The 19,825-nt window shown below is 40.3% G+C and overlaps 1 long non-coding RNA gene across 2 annotated transcripts; it reads right to left on the minus strand.

Moving 5' to 3' along the window:
* Positions 1 to 388: 388 nt before the first annotated feature.
* Positions 389 to 19,795, minus strand: LOC114017729 (uncharacterized). 2 transcript variants are annotated; one of them, XR_008730796.1, is made up of 5 exons: positions 19,122 to 19,795; positions 18,671 to 18,743; positions 8,871 to 8,937; positions 5,437 to 5,550; positions 389 to 3,688 (listed from the first exon to the last, which is right to left on the minus strand). It is a non-coding gene; the product is annotated as an uncharacterized LOC114017729 (long non-coding RNA). The 2 variants fall into 2 exon arrangements; XR_003562958.2 differs by lacking the exons at positions 389 to 3,688; positions 5,437 to 5,550; positions 8,871 to 8,937 and having other exon boundaries at positions 18,569 to 18,743.
* Between the last annotated feature and the right edge of the window lie 30 nt (positions 19,796 to 19,825).

The following is a 19,825-nucleotide window of genomic DNA, read 5'->3' on the forward strand; positions in this document are numbered from 1 at the left end:
CTGCATCTGGAGTCTTCCTTCTCCAGGCTCCTCTTCCAGCCAGCCCCTCCTCATCCAGGCCTCCTCCTTCTTCACTCTGCTTTTCCTGGGGCCTCTCCCACATCTGAGGTACTCTTTCTCCTCCCTCTGCTTCTTCCAGGTCTCTCTTCACCCAGTGCTCCCCTTTCATACCCCTTACAGCTACTTAGCTACTTAGCAGGAACCAGCCACAGCTGCACATTATCCACGTCAGCCAACCCACCACACCTGAAGCCAGCCCACAGCGGTATATTATCAATGTTAATTAACCTGCCTTCATTCCTTTATAATTCCTCTACACAGAATATATTTTATATTTTAATATTTGAGACTTTTCAGGGAAAAAAATGATTTTTCAATCAGGTATGTCTTTGCTGTAATCTTGTTTATTTGAGGAAAATGTACATGAAGTTCTGTTTCCCTGAATATGGTGGAAAATACAAACCAGGAGACATACCTTTCACCTGATAACACTTTGCTCTGAATTCGCTGGTTTGGATTGCTCTCTGACAACAATTAATTTTCTTGTTGTTTCCTGTGTTTTCCTTCTAGTGTACACAGATGCATACACAGTAATTTCAAAACAGGTTATGTATTGCCACTTCATCTAAACTTTGAACACAACTCCTATGAGGAGTGGATAAGGACTTTGGGCTTGTGTGCTTTAGAGAACAGGAGGCTGAGGGGCAACCTCATTGCTCTCTGCAGCTTCCTGAGGAGGTGAAGTATGGAGGTGCTAAGCTCTCCTCCCTGGAATCCAGCGATAGAATGTGTAGGGATGGTTCAAGGTGCATCAGGGGAGGTTTAGACTGGATACCAGGAAGTATTTCTCTACCAAGAGGGTGGTCAAACAGTGGAACAGGCCTCCTAGAGAGATGGCCAATGCCCCAAGCCTGTCAGTGTTTAATAGGCATTTTGACAATGCCCTTAATAACATGCTTTAACTTTTGGTCAGCCCTGAGCTGGTCAGGCAGCTGGACTAGATGATCATTGTAGGTCCCTTCCAACTGAAATATTGTGTTCTAAATTTCCATTGCTGTCTGCCATTAGTAAAACAATCAGAAATGCAACTGTTTCCCTGTTTGGCTTGAATGAAATAGCTGGCCTTGCTATCCGCATCAGCTTTAGAAAAGCTGTGATCCTGTATCAGTTAAAGACCAAAGAGTTATAAGCCATTCAGCGTCCTGCATAATAGCTGAATTGTGAAACAAAACATTAAGTTTAAGCTTTTCAGTTAAGATATATACCTCCCCTATGTTTTTATGGTACTTTGGGGTAATGGAAAAGATGAGACTTGAATATGTACAACACAGATTAATAATATTTTCATAGTTATGTCATGCCAAGTTTCAGAAAGAAAAGACTCTCACAGGCAAAATGGAATTCTTAAACTTGAAATATAAAGACACGGGGAGTGCTTTAATTAAAAAAACACAACCTTTTTTGGAGAAACTCAGGTACAAACTGTAACTTCATTTTTAGCATTGTGTTGAACCTTTTGGCTTTGGTTGATAACAATAGATGAGCCACTATCACAGATATAGAAGAACTACTTTTCAAAAAAATCTTAGACAACAGCCATAGACAATTTCAAAAGTATAAACCCCAACTGCTTTAATAAAAACGTCTCGGCAGATTTTGAATTGCCATATTTGTTTAATGCTATTCTGAAATTGGATAAAAGTTTTTTTTAAAGAAAAGTTTAAAAAATATATTAAGCTGCCTTATAGATTTCATAGCTGAAATAATTAGGTGTCACTAGGCAAAATACAGGTCAGTTAGGAATCTTAGTTTTATGGATCAGATGTGTTCATAATGACTACGTGGGCAATCCACTTGACTGAACACTGCATGTGCCTCAGATCCACTAGAATCACTTCTGGATACTGTAAATATTTTTGGAAAGTTTAAAGATACTTAAGCTGAAATATCTAATACCACTTGCAGTATTCCTTGTGTTGTCTTATACTGATGTCACTTACATTAGCTCCAAAGTTCAGCCATACTACCTCTTATATATTGATTCCCGAAACTAAGAGGACTGTTAAATTTATCATTATCTGATGTCTTGAACTGTCAGAATGCCAGATGAAGCCATGTATGTAATCACACTCAGTTGGAGGGGACAGTGGCAGAGAGCCTGAGCTGCAGAAAGCTACAGGAAGCTACCCAAGACTGCCTAGCTCTGCTTGGCAAGTGTGATGCTCCCCCAACGTTTCAGGGACTCGTGGACAAGATATTAATGTAATTGTGGTTATATATTCACATCTTAATAAATGCTAACTTATGCATACATCTTATAGATTTAACATATAGAAAGAACCAGAGCTATTTTTTTAGAAGTTATTCAGGGTAATGGGACTCATTTCCACCCCGGCCCTGTAATGAAATATGAGTAATGAGGAAACCCACTGAGGATAAGCTTTGAGAAATCAAAAAATGGTAAGGTTTATAGATGTGTCTTTTGCTGGAGTGTCCAGGTTTACCCACAAAATGGCAAGTGAAATCTTTCATGGGCTTAGCTAGAGAACACAAAATTGCATGCACATATTTTTTATAACTGTGACTTTTTGAGTGGACTCATTTGATAGAGATCAAATTAAAGATGGCATAGAGATGATACACTGGTGTGGTGGGTTAGCCATGGCTAGCACTCAAACTCCCACCCAGCTGCTCTCTCACTGCCCCTCCTCAGTGGGACAGGAGCTAAAAATAAGATTAAAAGCTCATGTGTCAAGATGAGCACAAGGAGATTGCTCACCAATGACTATCACAAGCAAAACAGACGACCTCGGAAAAATTAATATCAAGAGTTAAAATTGAGTAAGATGATAAGAAAAAAGACATAAAATAAACCACTTTCTCCCCACTCTCACACCACTTTTTCCCAGGCTCCAAATCATTCCTTTGTTCCCAACTCCTCTACCTACTGCCCCCACCCCTGAGCAGTGGTCAGTCTGTAACATCTCATCACTTTCTCATAACACTTTCCTCCTGCTCCAGCAAGGGTCCTTCCATGGGCTGCAGTCCTTCAGAGTAAACCTGCTTTTGCATGGGCTCTCCAGGGGCTGCAGTTCCTGTCAGGAGCCTGATCCACAATGGTCTCTTCCAGGGGCTGCAGGGGAATCTCTGTTCTGGCACCTGGAGCACCTCCTTTCACTCCTTCTCTCACCTTGGTGTCTGCAGGACTGTGTCTCACTTTTGTACCTTCTTGGTACAAAATGGGGCAGACAAGATAAAACACAATCCTATGTAAGTCCAGTAATTAGAAGCCTGGACTCTATAGTGAATAGGATCTCAGATTAATACTTCTGCAAGAGTTTGGAGGTGGAAACTCATATAACTTCTTATGTGAGTGAAGCTACAAGATGATAGTGCCACTTTTTGGCCATCTAGGCCAACCAGATGAATAAACAACCAGGTTCTAGTTGTCAAAAGGGTTATAAACTAATGAGGGTTGGGGGATTTGAACACATTGACTCACTGGTCGTTGGCACTTCTTATACTATGGTACTATGGTTTTATTCACACACATGAGGTTGGTTTGTTTGCTTGTTTAAATAAATGAAGGCAGAAATAATAGGCAATGAGTGAGTGTCTACTTCTAGTCTTGGGTGGACCTGTAACAAGGATGGGTACTATGGAGACCCACGAGGAAAGACACTTCAGCCTGTGAGAAAAAAAAAAAAAAGATGATGTTGGAAATTGGATGAGGAGATGGTTACCAGCTGAAGGACTTGCATAAATGCCCATGAGTAAACAATTATTCACAGATGGTCAAAGTCTGAGGTTTGTAAGTACGTTATTCACTGGAAGAGGATGTTTCTGCTAGGTCAGCAATGGCCACTTGTTCAGTGTGGGATGGTTGTGATTACACCGTTTTTTTGTCTATTGACTTAAAACAAAATCAGTTTGGAAAACTATTTTAACCAGAAGTGCGGTGGTGCATAAGTGCCTAAGAGTCAGAATGAGACTGAGGTTTCTTTAGCTGCCAGGAGAGATTGTTCTTGTTGCCTGACCATTCATTTATTTTCATAAGTGATAGTCCCTCATGAAATCCATGTGATGGCCCCTGTGGAATTATCAGTATTACCCTCCCTTTCCTGTGTTTCAGAGTATGAAACAATAATTTTGCCCTCAATGAGCATGTGGCAATGAATATCTGCTATAGTTATAGTCTACAGAAGAGAAGAGAAGATGATTTTAAATTTGTAAGCTATCTGCCAGATTTTAGAATTTAATTTGCAAGACAAAACTTCCACAATATTGTGTTTATGTTGCAGTGTCATTTACTGTTTAATAGAAACATTCACAATGCCCTAGTTCCATCTGTTATAAATAGTGAAGGCTGATAAACACTATGCAAACACAAGATGCAGCTTTCTGGCAAATTATGTTTAGTACAGCCCCCAAACATAAAGCAAGATTTATAATATTTGCATTTCTTTTTTTTTTTTTTTTACTCTGCAGTAATTACTCTAGAGCTTCAAGTAGATATATAAATAACATCCAAAGTTTTACATTAAACTCTGTTTTTGATTAAGAAAACAGAGATGAACCAGATGAGTAGCAATAGACTTGCAAAGGACTCTCAGATGAATAACCAAAGGTGAAACTACTGTGGTTTCCTGCTCAGGAGAAAGGGAGAAGTTGTGTAGCAATAGGGTGAGGCACTGAGCAAGACTGTTAGAAGGTGTGGGTGAGGTGTGGTAGCAAGAGAAGGTTCTGGTAAAGCTGTTTGGGAGTGATTATCATTTGTGAAGAATGAAAACCAAATTGTTCTACACAGTTAAGAAAACCAAACTTGCAATCTGAAACACCTGAGACAGTCTACAGAAACACTTGAAAAGACAGAGTTTAAGTAAGTTTATGTCTTCTTTTGCTCAAGCTGGATGCCAGTGGGTGAATCATGCATCCACTCAAGAAGTGGAAGAAATTTTTTTTTGTTTTATTTCTGAAGCAGAAATATTTCAAAGGAATTAACTTGACAAACTTCACCATAGTCACTGCTGACAGTCTTCAAGGTTACTGGACATTTCTTCCTCTACAGAAAATGTTTGTTTTTCCAGTCGAGTTGCCTGACTTCGACTTAACCGTACCCTTTCCAGGACATATCCACACGATTTAAAACTTCCCACTTGCGTGAGCAGATCATGTTATAGACAGGACTTTTTGAAAGCTAAGCTAAAACACTGGCTTTTGGAAAGAGAAGGTGTAAAAAGCTCTGAGATTAGTTTTGCACATCCATTTCCTCAATTGTATTTGATCTTGGCATTAGCAGAAGAAATTAGCAGAATTAGCAGAAGGAGACACACTCCTTAAGTCAAAAGGTATATTACGGAAAACAAACGCTTCCCAGGCTGTCACCCCAGTGCAAGACAATTCTTCCATATCCACAGCCCTAACTGAGTAACTCACAGTGCTCATACATTCATGGTTTCATCTTCTGTCTTCCCCAATGTGTTAAGTATTGACTTCTGAAGTCTTTTCCTCCTGTCAATACAGGGATGTGTCTTCGACATGAGCCTCGAACTGGAGGGAGAGGATAATGGGGAAGAAGATGTGTCTATTTACAACACTGGCCAATGTAGTTGTAGTTCAATCTATTAACATGTTTATTTTGGACTTTTTGCTGCAATACCATATGTTTCGTTTCTGGAATAAAAGTGCAGCATTTTAAGTATACCAAGTTAGAACGTATAACAAGAAAGTGACCTTAATCTGGGATACAGTAAAGTGTCAAGTAAAAAGAATTCTGTCAGAAAGACAGAAACTTACAGAAAATGCAGGTCCTTTACCCCTCGGGCCATTACTTCTTTATATTCTGGAATTTTAAAATGTGCATTCTTTCCATTCTTTGTTTGTGACCTTTCTTGTAAGGACAGGCTTTTTCTTATCTTTTTCTTCCTGGAGTCAAGTTAATTTAATTTACTGATCATATCAAAGGCCTAATTCTTATGTATGTGTATTTCACTAGATTAGTTTAACTGGGTGTAAAAGAATGTTAAGTAAAGATAATAGGACGATTTGTTTGAACACAACAGGTACAAATTAAGTTGTTAACTATATTATATACATCACATTGCTTATCATGTCTGATAAGCAACCTCAGTAACATTTACCTTTGGCACATCTTGTAGTTTCGTCAAGAACATAACTTTTTGTACCAATTTTTAGTTGCAATGAAAGAAAAAAAGAAGGCTCCTGATTCAGAAATAGATTTTGCCCGTGCTTCCTTTTCCTCTCAGCCATCTGCCCTCCACATGCTGTGGGGAGAAGTCAGTGTTTTATGAAGTAACTACTACTGCACTGCTGGAAATAACGGCATGGTCTAGTATAAGGAACTAAAACTGGTCTATTGTAAAGAACTGAAATTGATGCTAGTTTAACCTACAAGGTTGTGGTGTAAAGTGGTTTAGTTCATGCAGAAGAGACAGGGAGGTCCAAGAGAACTACGATAGATGGGTGAGATGGACATTCAGCTCTTGTCCCCAGAACAGCCTTTTGTTTGTATGAATCAGCACCCTGATAAAAATCCCTGTTGTTGTCATCAGGCATCATGTAAGGTCTGCATTTTGAGCCTAAATTACAGCATCACTTCGGTTCCACCACTGAGTAAGGCCAGCAGAGCTAATGAATTAGGCATACAGTTAAAGCCATTTAGACTGCAAGGAGCTTCTCTCTGGAAGGACCCTTGTCCAATCCACCATTTAGAGTATGTCTGGTAGGTTGCTCAGGTTGTTCAGTTGAGTTTTCAGTATTTGAGTATATATAAGTGTGGAGATTCCTCAGCCTCCTTGGGCAACTTGCGGCTGCCTATTCTCAATACGAGTAGTTTTTTTCTCTTAGTATTTTATCAGAATTTCCTTTGTAGCAGTTTGTGCTCACACTATCTCATGCTTTTACTGCACACCCTCAAGAAGAGTCCAGCTTCATCTTCCCCACACCCCCCAATAGGCATTTGTAGACAACAACTTCCCCCAGCCTTCTCAAGGATAAACAAACTCAGTTCTTTCAAGCTTCTCCTCCTAAAGTCATGGACCTAAATTCTTAATCACCCAGAGTAGATAAACAATTCATATAAACTTGTGCATTAAACACGATATAGTGTTCAGCTCTTGGAATTCAAGTTCTAGACACACAGCAAATTTATCTTTGTGTTCAGGAGACAGAGGAGCCAAAACAAATTACAAGATTTATCCTAGATGCATGTAAATTGGCAGGATAATATAATATCTAAAGTGTCTGAATTAATTGCTGTGATCCTTAGATAAACTAACAAGAAACCTGAGAAGTGTATTTGTATGCTTATATATGGCATTAATGCAGAGATGAGTGAGAAATAACACTATTTTCTTCTGTTTAGTTTTTAAAAACATACAGCAAATACTTGCAGATTTCTTCTGAATCTTTTTTAGTTTGGTAGCTTGGAAATCATACCTTAAAGCCAGAAGATAACTTAGTAAGTTTTATTTAATAAGTTTAGCCAACAGGAAAGTCAGTGCTTACATGATCATAGTCTATCAGTATGTACACTGGGATAAGACTTAGATCAGTGAATGGTGAAATCAGTAAAACAACATATAGAAGTTCTGTAGTTGGAAGACAAACATATCAATTCAAGCTAAAATAATGTACATCATTTTAGCATGATGGCAATTTACAGTCAAAACAACTTACCTTGGGAATTAATGAGTTTATCACTATGTGAAGCCTTTAAATTATGATTATGTGTCTTTCTGAGAGATGTCCTCCATCTCAGTCAGAAATTATAGGTCAGGAATTATGGGCTGAGGTATTGTGAACTCCATTATGCAAAAGCTCAGAGTAAATTGTCTGCATAGTTATTTCAGTTTTTAACTCTGTGGATCTATGAAGTAGAACCAGAGTGATGTGCTACATGGTTAATCCCCAATGGCTGCCTGGACTGGAAGAATTACCCTACTTCTGTGTCAGATACTACCATGCTTTCCATTTTCCAAATTTCTAATCACCTGCGTTCATTTTTGTGACACCTGTGCCAAAAGATGGCAGGAGAAAAATATGTTTGGTTTAGGTAGGGGTTATTTTTGGACATATTAGACTGTCTTCTTTTGATAGTTAAGATAACTTGGGTTCTATCTCCTATTGGAAATAACTGGATTTTTAAGAGAATTTCTGATCACTAGGCATAATGAAAATAAAATTCATTAAATAATCTAGGTGGATTACAATCCCTAATAACATGCCACTTTCACAGCCTTTGAACTTAGATTTTATTTTTTGAATCTACTACATATGAAATTCTCTACAACAAATAATAAATAAATCTGATGTATATAACTTCGGAAGAGAACAGAGAAGAGTGTTCCAAACCTAGGAAATAATTTGTCTCTCTCCTTTTGGCTACATGTAGAAGCAGAGAAACATTTAAATCACCCAAGGAAAGCTATTAAGATAATTATGATCTAAAATCTCTGCACTTCATCTTTCTGTGATGCTCCTAGTCAGAAAAGCATTAGGCTTCAGTTTGCTGTGATTTCCTCTAGAAAGCCCTCTCTTTTTCATGGGACTCCTCCCACTTTGCAGGACTGGGCTTTTTGTCCCTGGAGCTATTCCATCAGTTCTATAGTAGCATATCATGTGCACCCCTCAGCCTCCTTATACAACAACTTGCAGTAAATCTTCAATTTATATCCTAAAACGTTTTTTATGAGGCATAGAAATAAGCTTTCCTTCAGTAAGTGATACTTCCTCAGCTTTCCAAAAGCACAACCTAAGCTGAGAAACCTAAAATAAATTGTATGCGTGTTCTATAGAAATCCTCTAAACAAATAAAACCGAGACATTTTATAGCAGTAATAATTTCTTACTTGCAAGTGTTTCACAAGACTCCCACAGCAGCAGGTGTTAAGGAAGTATCCATCTGTTCTTGTTACTCTGCACAGAAATATATTGAATAGACAGAGTTTCTAAATGTTAAGGGTTGTCATTAATATGGGTTAGCTGTGATCATCACTTAAGGCATTCTTGATATTGAAATGAAAATGACGACTATCTCTGGTTCTGTTGCAATTTAAGAATGTGATCAATGGTTCCCTGAAGAAACATCCTGTCAACTGAGTACTTTTTAAATTATCTTCTGAAAACTGCTTCAGTGACTGAACTGGAAATGCTGTATCAGCAGCATTACTGTTCTCTGAAAATATGGATCAAAACCCAACTGTTGCAGATATGTTAATTGATGAAGGAGGTTAAGAGATCTGAAGCCTTTAGACTACACTTGAAACTTAAATTTCTATTTAAATATTGAAGGCTTTTCAGCTTTTCCCTGCATTGCATCAAGTTATTTGAGTTACATCTAAGCAAGGCTTCGGAGTCTCTAAACTTAAGTGCTATGGTACAGAGCAGTGAAATCAGCATGAGAAAGGAGAGATACACACATGCTGAGAAACACAACACATCAATGTTTTTGGAGATGAAACATAAAATATATGCAAATATGATACAGGTGAACCTACAAAATATCTATGAAACTTCTACACACTCCAGGGTGGCTTTATACCTTAAGTATTGATATTTAAGCTACTACATTGTTGTATATTCAGATCAGAAAATGCATTTTGGCAAGCAGTGTAAAAGTGTAAAGAATGAAAATTCTCTCTTTGCTATTCAGCATTGTTACCCACTAAACAGGAGAGAACAAAAAAGGGTTTCAGCATGTAGCACATATAACAGTTACAATATCTTTAGAATTAAGACTAAAATAGTATCAACTGAGGTATTAAGGCTTTGGATTAGTTTGTGATTTGCAAAGGCTGGTAGCTTCCATCCAAAAAACTGCTAGCAGTGCCTTGCTCAAATGCCAAAGTTTAATCTGCCCATTCTGCTTTCACTTTTATTTCTGTATTCCTCTTTGTCCTCTCACAAAGGCATGTTGCTTTAAGTCCTGTGGAACATTTTGCCATTTGTATGTAAATGCTTTTGTCTGGATACATGGTAGCCAAATATATTCATTCCATGATGGAATCATTCTGGTATTGTCAACTACAACTGTTTACAGCTGAATCTATCTGCAAAGCTTCAGGATCTTAGTTTTGAAACCATCAGTTAAAAAATAATAATACAGAGCTTTGCATTTTCCAGAGAATCCTCTCAAAGAAATAAAGGCTGGCCGGCCTCCAGCTGGTATGGGATCTTTCCAGATTTGAAGCCCAACCTTAAATGCACTTATAAATATAAACTTACATTGGCTTTTTGTAGTTTACGGAAGGTGCTTCCACCCCCCCCCCCCCCCGTCGTTGACTGTATTGAGATTTTTAGATCTATGAAACTGGAGTATAGGACATAGGACACTGGGGTTTTTTAGAAAATAGTTTGTCAGCAATTTTGCAGTTGGTAAAATAGCATTTTTACAGAGGAAAAAACTCAACAAACAACAACAACGATGACAACAAACAAAGCAAAAAAACCCCACCCTACCACAATCTAGACAACAGAGCATGAAATATAATAATTTGATTGACAGAAAAGTGTAGATTGTATGCTAGGATTGTTTTGGCACTAGGCATTTTGCTAAGCCACCTGCCAGGTTAAGCCACTCTAATAATGTAACCAGGGTAATACTGCTGGCGTCAACATGAAAGACTGATTTGTGCAGCTAGTAAGGACCGGGCACCTTAATGCATTAACTGGAGCTGTTAGGAAATGTTTGGAAAGAAATATGTAAAATAGGTATAAAGGGTTCTTTTAGATTGCCCAGTGTTTTGCTTTGGGCAGTATTTGTTAACAGCAAGCCACCCTCTTTCTAAGGCTAAGAGAATGTGGCTGCAAAGCACTGAAATAGATAAAAAACTGCTGGTAGATTCTGCTCTACAGTTTTGCTTTTTGTGCTTTGATGGGAAACAACTGTTTCATTTTTAGCAATAAAAGTGTGTCAGCCCATGCTTGTGTTCTGCTGATGTAAATCTGAGCCTTGCAGCAGTAATTGAAGAAAATCTGAAAATAGACAAACCCAACAAAACTTGAAAGTTTTAATTAGGCTTTACAAAAATGGCCACCGAGTTGGTCAAGTTGTTTCTACCACATTATACCCCTCTTCTTCCCATCCCTCTGTTGTCTCCCATATGCTTTTCCCACACACACGTTTCCTGTCCCTCTCACATCTGCCTTTCATATGGCCTTCAGTTATGTGTTCTTCTCACACCTCTTAATTTGCAGCTACACTGCTCCACAAATAATGGGCTTGTTTTTTTCCAGAGAGGCAATGATTTGATGATATACTGTCTCCAGCATCAGCGCTGACTTAATTAATTTCTACCCCTATGTCAACACAACTGGTGCAGGACTGTAATATGCATCAGATCAGAAGAGATCCACTTTAAAGTTAAAAACCTCAGCACCTCTTCCCTCTGAGTTTCCCTTTTTTCAGCTGGGTACCTGGTTCATATGGTAGCTCCACAAGCATAAGCATATGTAAACATAATTAAAGGAATGCCTCAGCAAATTTCATAGAGGGTGAAACAGAGTACTGATTATTTCTGATTTTGTGGCCAGATGAGGGAAAAATAGAAAATTATAAAAACTGTTTTCAGCCTCTGTGCCAAAAGGCAATTTGTGTGAGAAGAAAAAAGGGAGTGCTTAATGACCTTTCCATAAGGTTTTCTGTTGCATCTACTTTGGTTTGCTTACTAGCAGCATTACTTGATGTATTATTGTTTCATGATAAGAATTTATTTTCATTCATTGCATCTTATTTTACTGGTCTGAATTTCAGTTGACATGGCTGGCCCAAATTGTTGCTCTAGGCTGTGGCCCAAGTTGTTGCCAATTTTTCATTATTCTCTCAATTTTTTATGGCCTTCCTCTAGAACTTTTTCTTCTGATCTCTCATTTCTCCCTTCCACCCACCCCACCCCCCTCACCCCCCTTTTGCTCATTTTTCATGGTGAGTGCCAGTTCTCAACGGTTCACTAATTTGGCAGACAGCACTGTGCTTTCTGGAGTGTATTTGTGTCTCCCAGGCTGTCAACTGTTGGATTCTGCATAGACTACTTGCTGAATTTGCACTTATATCTGCTTCTGAACTGAATCAGGATTTTTTTGTAGACTGTGGAAAAAGTGAACTTATGCTTTTGTACTGAATTAAAGGAATTCCAGCTTTTAAAACAATTGTGGCAACAGAAGTCCAGTTGTGGATTTCAGGCTATGCAGCTTTTTTGGTCTCTGAGGTGCTCCCCTTTACTCTTATGCCCTGCTGCCGTATGGACTCCGTTTGAAATATCTTAGGCACTCAGGATAAATAACCGAGCCAAGGAAGCTCAAAGTGTATACTTGGAAGTAATGAGAAGTTGCTCAGGGCTCTAGCATTACTGGTTTTGTTCATTCTTTGAGAACATCAGAATTTAACCTAAAAGTTACCTGAAACATATAGCTGGAAAAAGATTATTTTCCTTTTAAAAATTTACAATATAGATGGGTGCTTTAAAGGTGAATCTGTAATTCCTTTCATAGTTCTGCAGTTACTCAGAATATAGGGCCCAATTCTTTATTGAAAGAAGATTATAAATCTGCTATGAAGATCTGATGATTCTTTCATATTCTTTTTGTTTCTCCTGTTTTGCTAACAGGCAGGAAACAAGGAGCACCGAGGACAGAATAATAACCAAAATCAACAGAGACAGAAAAGATACATAAATAAAAGCAGAATCAGAAAAGAAAGGAACTGAATCATTCATAAGTGAAGGCCAGTAAATAGAATGTCTGGTTATTGCATTTGATTGTTAATTTTCTGTTTGTTAATATAAGTGTTAATTTTGCTGCTTCTTCAAGTTCTTAAGAAATTCAGTTATTTGTCCAAACTGTGCCGGTTTGGGCCTGCAGACTACTGTGGAAAAGCAGCGGTAGGCAAAAGCTGCCACATCTGAATAGGAAAGATGCATGACAGAGTGTATTTTCACTGCCAGGAAATAACACAGAAACATTCTTGCCTGTTTAGTGTGTATTCAATCACAGATAGAAAGTCAACTGCTTAGCTGGAGCCTGGCATGGATTTCCAGTAACTTGCTTTTCCTCAAGCACAAATATACGACAGCACTTGAGGAAAACCACAGTGTGAATCTTTAATAATCCAAAAATAATCTTTTTAGATTTCCATGAGAAAACGGTATTTATTCAGTCTTTTTGTCCCACCTTGCAATTAAGTCAAGTGCTGACACAGATTGCTGGATCATTTACACCCCGAACTGTTCATATGATGCCTTCTGGTATTGTGGATATACAAAATTAAAACTTTATGGCTTTTAATAGTAATAATAGCAAAACCAATATACAGAGTTACTACACAGCCATATATATTGCTGCATAATAGGTAGTCACTGCTCTGCTGCGCAGCTGTACTCTTCAATCTAATCTATGTTTACAGTTAAGGTCGTATTCTGTTTGTGTATTTTGCAGGACGATGGTGTCTATGTCTGTACTGCTCTGAAGGGTTGATCTACAGGCTTCCATCACCTCCAGTGTTTTGAGTATGGCTACCCTACCCTAGAGGAACGGGCTTAGCTTTAACAGGGACATCCTTGGGGCTGGACAGGCAACTCAAAGGTGTTCCATCCATGCCCACACTTCAGGTATTTTATGTCACCCTGAGAGATACCTGACACTGTGCAAGGTGTCCTCTTGCATGACACTATTCCACAAGGCCTTTAGCATGTTCAGCAGGTTTAGCATGGAGAGAAGGCCCTCCAAGTGCTTTCCCTAATTCATCTGCTCATATATATACCATGATTTCACCATGCAGCCCTTCATGAGTTCTGCCCAGCAGTGTTCATTAGTATTGACCTTAATTTCAGAGACATACAATGACAAATTCAACTTGAAAGGCAGAGGAAGCATAAGGGAAGCAGAAGTATGCAGAATGGACCCTACCTGCTCTCCTTCTATTTGAGGCCACTCTTGCTGTCTTATACATTGAGTGACTGTATGGATAGCAGTTGGCCTTTAGCAGTCCCTCCAGTATTACTGAGTTTTGTTCAGTTACATCATGTGTACTGATTTCAGACATGAACTGACTGCCAATGGGACAGTAACTTCTTCATGTAACAGACCACATTGATGGCTCTGGGGTAGGAGCTCTCAGGAAGCAGCAGCATGGAATGCCCCACAAGGGAAGGAAGCCAGGAGCTGAGGGCAACAGCAAGGCAATGATCCCACCTAGGCAGACACAATCCCACAGTACCTGAGCAGGTACCATGCTAGTGAGCAGGATCAGCCAATATTCAAGATTACTAGACATGTCTTCAGTGATGAAACAAGTGCAAGGTCAAGCCAGCATGTCAGATCAGTGGTTCAGGATCAGCAAGCGACATGGCCAGGCACAGACATACCTCAAGCAAGTCTCACGGACGGAGGCCTGAGCTTCAACGCAGCTACCAAGCAAAAGTCAGGAGGCCCCCTTGAGGCTTCCCATAGCTCCTTCTCACATCGCTCTTTCCCCAGCAGCCTTATCCAAGGCTACAACTGTGCCATATCACATATCACAGGAATAAAGCATGGACAGCCAAACCCCTTGGGGTGGGGGTGGGGAGGGGAGAAGCTGCAGAGCCTCTCGGTGCACTCAGAGCCCTGACAGCAGCATGCTTATTTCCAGATTTCCATCCAGTCCAGAAGGTATCAGTGTCTTAAAAGTAATCTTGTTAGAGAGGAGGCGCAGCTGTTCAGGGCTGGGATGTTTACTGCAGCCTGGTGAAAGTCTGCGAAGCCATATGCTGTTTGATGCTCTGCTCCCTGGCTATTTACCAACTCAGTGTCCAGGGGACTAGTAGGTGGAGCTGTGCCGGAATTACTGACAAACATAAGCCCTTGTGCAGGCCCTTAAGGGGCCCCACCTGTGTCACAATTATACGAGATAACATTCTGCTGTCCTTAGTGATCCATTGTGCCCTAGTGATCATTGCTGTGGTTCATCCATGCTTTCAGATCCGAACTGTCCACATTTTGATAAGCAGCCACGCACAGACCAGGCAATAGCATCATGCCATATATAAATGCCCCCATTCCAACAACCACAGTGCCTCAGTCATTGTCTTCACAGCAGTGATGCTGTCTTTGTGACTGACATATCACCAGTCTGGACTATACCTTCAAGATCACCACGGCCTGCCATGCACTTAGTGATTTGCAGGAGAAACTGGGGAGTGTGGTCAAACTGAATGGTTCCAGAAGCAGACAGTCAGATGACAAAAGCCATTAGAGCAGCCTGACAAAAATACTAGCCTTGGCCTTAGTGGAAATTACCTCTCCTTGCAACACCAGGTCACATGAGCAGCAGTAAAGAACTGCATTTTGGGCACGTTTTTACATGCCTGTCGTTACCCGGTACTCCAGAGGAGGGGTTGTCTCCCTCAGTCAGTGGATGACATGGTGTACATATTCTGATTTTTGTGAAGAAATTACAGGATTTAGTTATTCTTTGCTAAAATAAACAACAGGAGCTAGCTGCTGCTCAAATTCAATTTCTGCTTTTAGCCTCCTGCATTTCTAATAAGTAAAGCAGATAAATAACAAGGTATGCAAGCAAAGTGATAGTCATACAGCATTAAATAGTAATACTTCAGACTTTGATGATTAATAATCTGAATGTAATAGAAAACAAGTTGTACTGCATAATTAAATACAGCTTAGAAGCAGAGCCCAGCACAGGGTCGTTACTGCTTACCTTGGTCTCAAGTTACATTATTGGACATGGTTGCATACTTGCAGTTAGCATGCTTAAGATTACATATTAAGCAATCTTTCCCCATTTACGCCTTCTACCTTCGTAAATAGCCATGTCATACCTTGAACATATATAATACCTAGAAGGTAAATTTAATAGATCTAAAACTTAATGAAACAATCTTATTGATTTAAGAAGACCTTATTAAAATGTAAATAGCTTCATGCACAGGACTTTGAAGATACCAAGTACTAGATACATTTTATTTCTTTGAAGGGGAAGATCAATAGAGATAATTCTCCAGTATTCCTTGAAAGCTGAAATCCTTTGTAAAAGATGTACCAGAGCTGTTAAGCCTCATGCCTGGTTTTTGGATGATTCAGAATGCTGTTACTATTAAGCCTGTTTCTGCTTGAAACACTGAAAAATCCATCTTCAGAGACAAACCATGGATAAATGAGTATGTTTCTCATTAGACCTGTTCACACATTAATACAGCAGCAGAACTGTCATTCTCAGGGCCCGGAGCATATCCCCCTTCTAGGAGATTAGTTAGCTGAGTCAATGAGTTTAGCTGGTCAGGTTCATGGTCAATTTTGTTGCCACTAAGACTTGTTGCACAGAAGGTAAAAGCGAGGCCCTACCTCTCCGTTCCCGTGGGAGCTACATTTCAGCAGTGGCCTTACTGCCAGCCCCCACCTAGGCTACATCATCACTGCGTCACAGCTACATGTGCGTTCAGGCAGGTACCTCCTTCATCCTGACTTGGACTTGGCGTACGGCTGAGGTTAGACTTGTCTCATCCTGGTGGCCATGCTGGGTTATCACTGGCTGTGTCTGACCCTGGCCACTGTCTCTGGCCCTGTCTGACCTGGACTTGTCGCTCCTCCTGCCTGACATGGTACTGCATCCCACTCCTGGCTTGTCTTCCCTTAAGATGCAGCCAGCCCTCACTGTTCCATGACACTTCTGCGTGTCATCGGTAGAATAACTGGTTGAGGCATTTCTTAAATTTTAACATAGCTGATTTACGCATGTAGCATTTTTAGAGAGAACTGTCAACTAGCCATGCATGCAGATGATTTTGTGCAAACCATCCCAATGACTAAAAATTACTTTTTTTTTTTTTTGGCTGGTATTGACATCTTTTAAAGGTACTACAAAAAACGATTGTGTATCGCGAATTATCCTGAAGCCATATATGAAACTTAGCAGTGTTAATTGTTTCTCATAGATCTTGGATTTGAACCTCACATTTTTCCATGGCTAACACTGTGAAACAGATGCTTGGAAAAAAAACTTGGAAAAAGCTTTTCAACTTTGAGGGAAGCACATCAAACTAGATTACGGTTTGGACAGAAGGAGTCCACTTGAACTTTGTGAACAGTGCTGCACTGATTCATCTTGAGTAACATGCATTTTTCAGAGAAAGCTGTGGAGGCACAGAGCCCCGTACAGGTGTGCTGGAGCCTAGGCTTAGTCCCTGTACAGCCCCGGGTACTCTGATGCCCATTAGCTTCTGCAATGTGATTTCTTCTACAGGCAATGGATATGGAGATAAACTCCAATAATGTTTTACCACAAACAGTTGGTAGAGAGGGTCTTATGCCTCCAATTTGTGGTTTTCTGACTGCCTGGCCAGGCATTGTATCACCATCTGTTTTACAGTGGGGCTAATTATTTACCTCTGTGCAGCACAGCTAACAGCAGCTAGAAACAGCAAAGATCAGGCAATGCCCTTTGTGGCAAGAGAAACACATATTAATGGGGACTTCTCATGTACAAAAGGATGTGCATCTCTCCACACCCCCCCACCCCCCTCAGCTTACATATAATTAATTTGTTAGAACAAATGCCTGCACTGCAGACCTTTAAGGACAGTGCAGAGTACTACATTTTCTTTATAGATGGTGTTTTGTGCCATAGATGCCACAGCTGGCATAAATTACTGGTGTAATTGCCTGGTGACTTCTGTTAAGATTTAAGTAAGCAAAAGTTCCCATGACTTTAACATGAGGTAATACATGAAGTCCATAAGTTTCATTATGTTCTCTTAGGTCATACTCCATCCCTTACTAATTGGCTGTATGGGCACCCCCCCCTTTTCAAGTTACAATGTTTACAAACCTTTTTTTGATAATATAATGTGCAGCCTGGTCAGAATCCAAATGCCAGGTGCTTTTATTCCTGTTTTTTTTTTGTATAAGTGCCTGAACTGCCACTACATTCCCACCTACCTGATGGTACTCTTCCATGTCAGCAGCTGCTATGGTTGTTAAATGTTCAACAAGGGTGTGACTTGGTCACTTAACATTTTAGCATGGTTCTTCTGCTTAACTTCAGTGTATTCCTCAGCACTAATTTAAGGGTTTCTTTGCTATAGACATACGGTAGGGCTACTTCAGGGCTCATATTAGTTCTCTTTCATGTTATTCCTTTAGAAGCTCATATTCACCTGCAGCCTTGCCATGATACATAACTGTACAACCTTTGAAAATCCAAGTAAGTGATGAGGCTATTCAATGTAGAACGATACAGGTGGCCGGGTTGGCTCAGTTTACTGGACTCTGTGCACATGGCTCTGGTGTTTGCTCTCTATGAGCTTGCATCAAAAAAACATTGTTGCACTTTCCCAATTAATAACGCTCCCTCTGGTAATTATTATTTTTAATTATTTTTTTTATTTTAATAACCAGCATGAGGATTAAAACTTCCCTGAATGGGATACTGATTGTTTTGAGATTTTACTGGCAAAGATCGCATACTTCAGTCTTCTAAGAGGAAATGTATTATTTTAGGGTTAGAATACATTATCACTCTTAAGACTCCAGATCAGAAAAGCTTCAAGGGTATGTGTAGTGTTAGACATTGCTCAGTTTAATTTGACCAATACATGTTTTGTTTTCTTCTTATGTGCCAAGCTTTTTTTAATTATTGATATAAAAAAGGAATGTGTACTTTCTTGTAAAATAGTAGCCATGCAGAACACCATACACACTGGTGATGAAACCTCTGTCCCAGAGTATGTTATCTATAGATACAAAAGAGAATAAAATGAATTAGCAGCATGTAGCAAAACACCACCCACAGACAAAAACAAAAAAACAACCAAACCCAGTGTTGGCCAGCACACCTTGTTGTGTATAAAATTAATGAACACTTTCTACTGAGAATAGCAAAGAAAAGTTTTCAGATGGATTAAAAAAAAAAAAAAGAAAACCTACAAGATTTGACTTGAAGGTGCTGCATGAAAACTGAAACATCCCAAGGATAAGAATGCCCCGTGAAGAAAAATATGTCCTTAACAGACAAACACTGCAGCCACCTAGGTTTTGAAACCTCAGTGCAGTAAAAAAAGAATTAACATTTGGTACCAGGGGGGTTACAGAAGGAGCTGGAGGTGACTCACCGATGCAAACCGTCTCTTCTGGAAGGTAGCTGCCCTCAGCTGCAGGCAGACACCCTCAGCACCAAGGCTCGGGTAGGCATTTTCTTTCCTGACCCGCTCCCGTTCACCTTCTGGCAGTTTCCCGCGCGCGCGGGCGCAGCGTGGAGGGGAGGGCAGCACAGCACGCGCCGCCGGCCGCCCCGCCCCGCCCGGTGCTGGCGCCTGAGGGAACCGCGGACTTACAAAGGCAGTACAGAAACAGCGCTATTCTTTTGAAGTTTCATTCCCGTTAAAAAGGCAGATCACGAAAATAAACGCTTATGGCAGTAGCCAGTGTTTTAGGGAAAAACATTAAGCAAACACAGGAACAGCCTTTGTGTCTTGCCACTCTTAAAGGCCCCAAATCCCTCCTCAGCCACAACACCCATTCTAAGGGCATGGAGGACTACTGCCCTACACCGTGTTAGCAGCAAAAACATTACTTATAAATGAAACGCGTTTAAAATAAACTTCCCGCTATCACAAGAAGGCGGGTCACTGCCCACCACCCCTGGGCGGCAGAGGGTCCCCGGCGCTGTGGCACCCCCTGGGCAGCCCGGGGCAGCCCCGGCAGCAGGCACAAGGCAGGGCCCGCACGCCGCCGCCTCCCCGCCCTGCGGCGCCTCCTCCTCTGCTTTCACTCCTTCCCTTCACCGCCATGGCAGCAATGGCTTCCAGCCAGGCGG

Source organism: Falco cherrug, chromosome 2, assembly GCF_023634085.1.
Source record: "Falco cherrug isolate bFalChe1 chromosome 2, bFalChe1.pri, whole genome shotgun sequence".
Taxonomy (NCBI): domain Eukaryota; kingdom Metazoa; phylum Chordata; class Aves; order Falconiformes; family Falconidae; genus Falco; species Falco cherrug.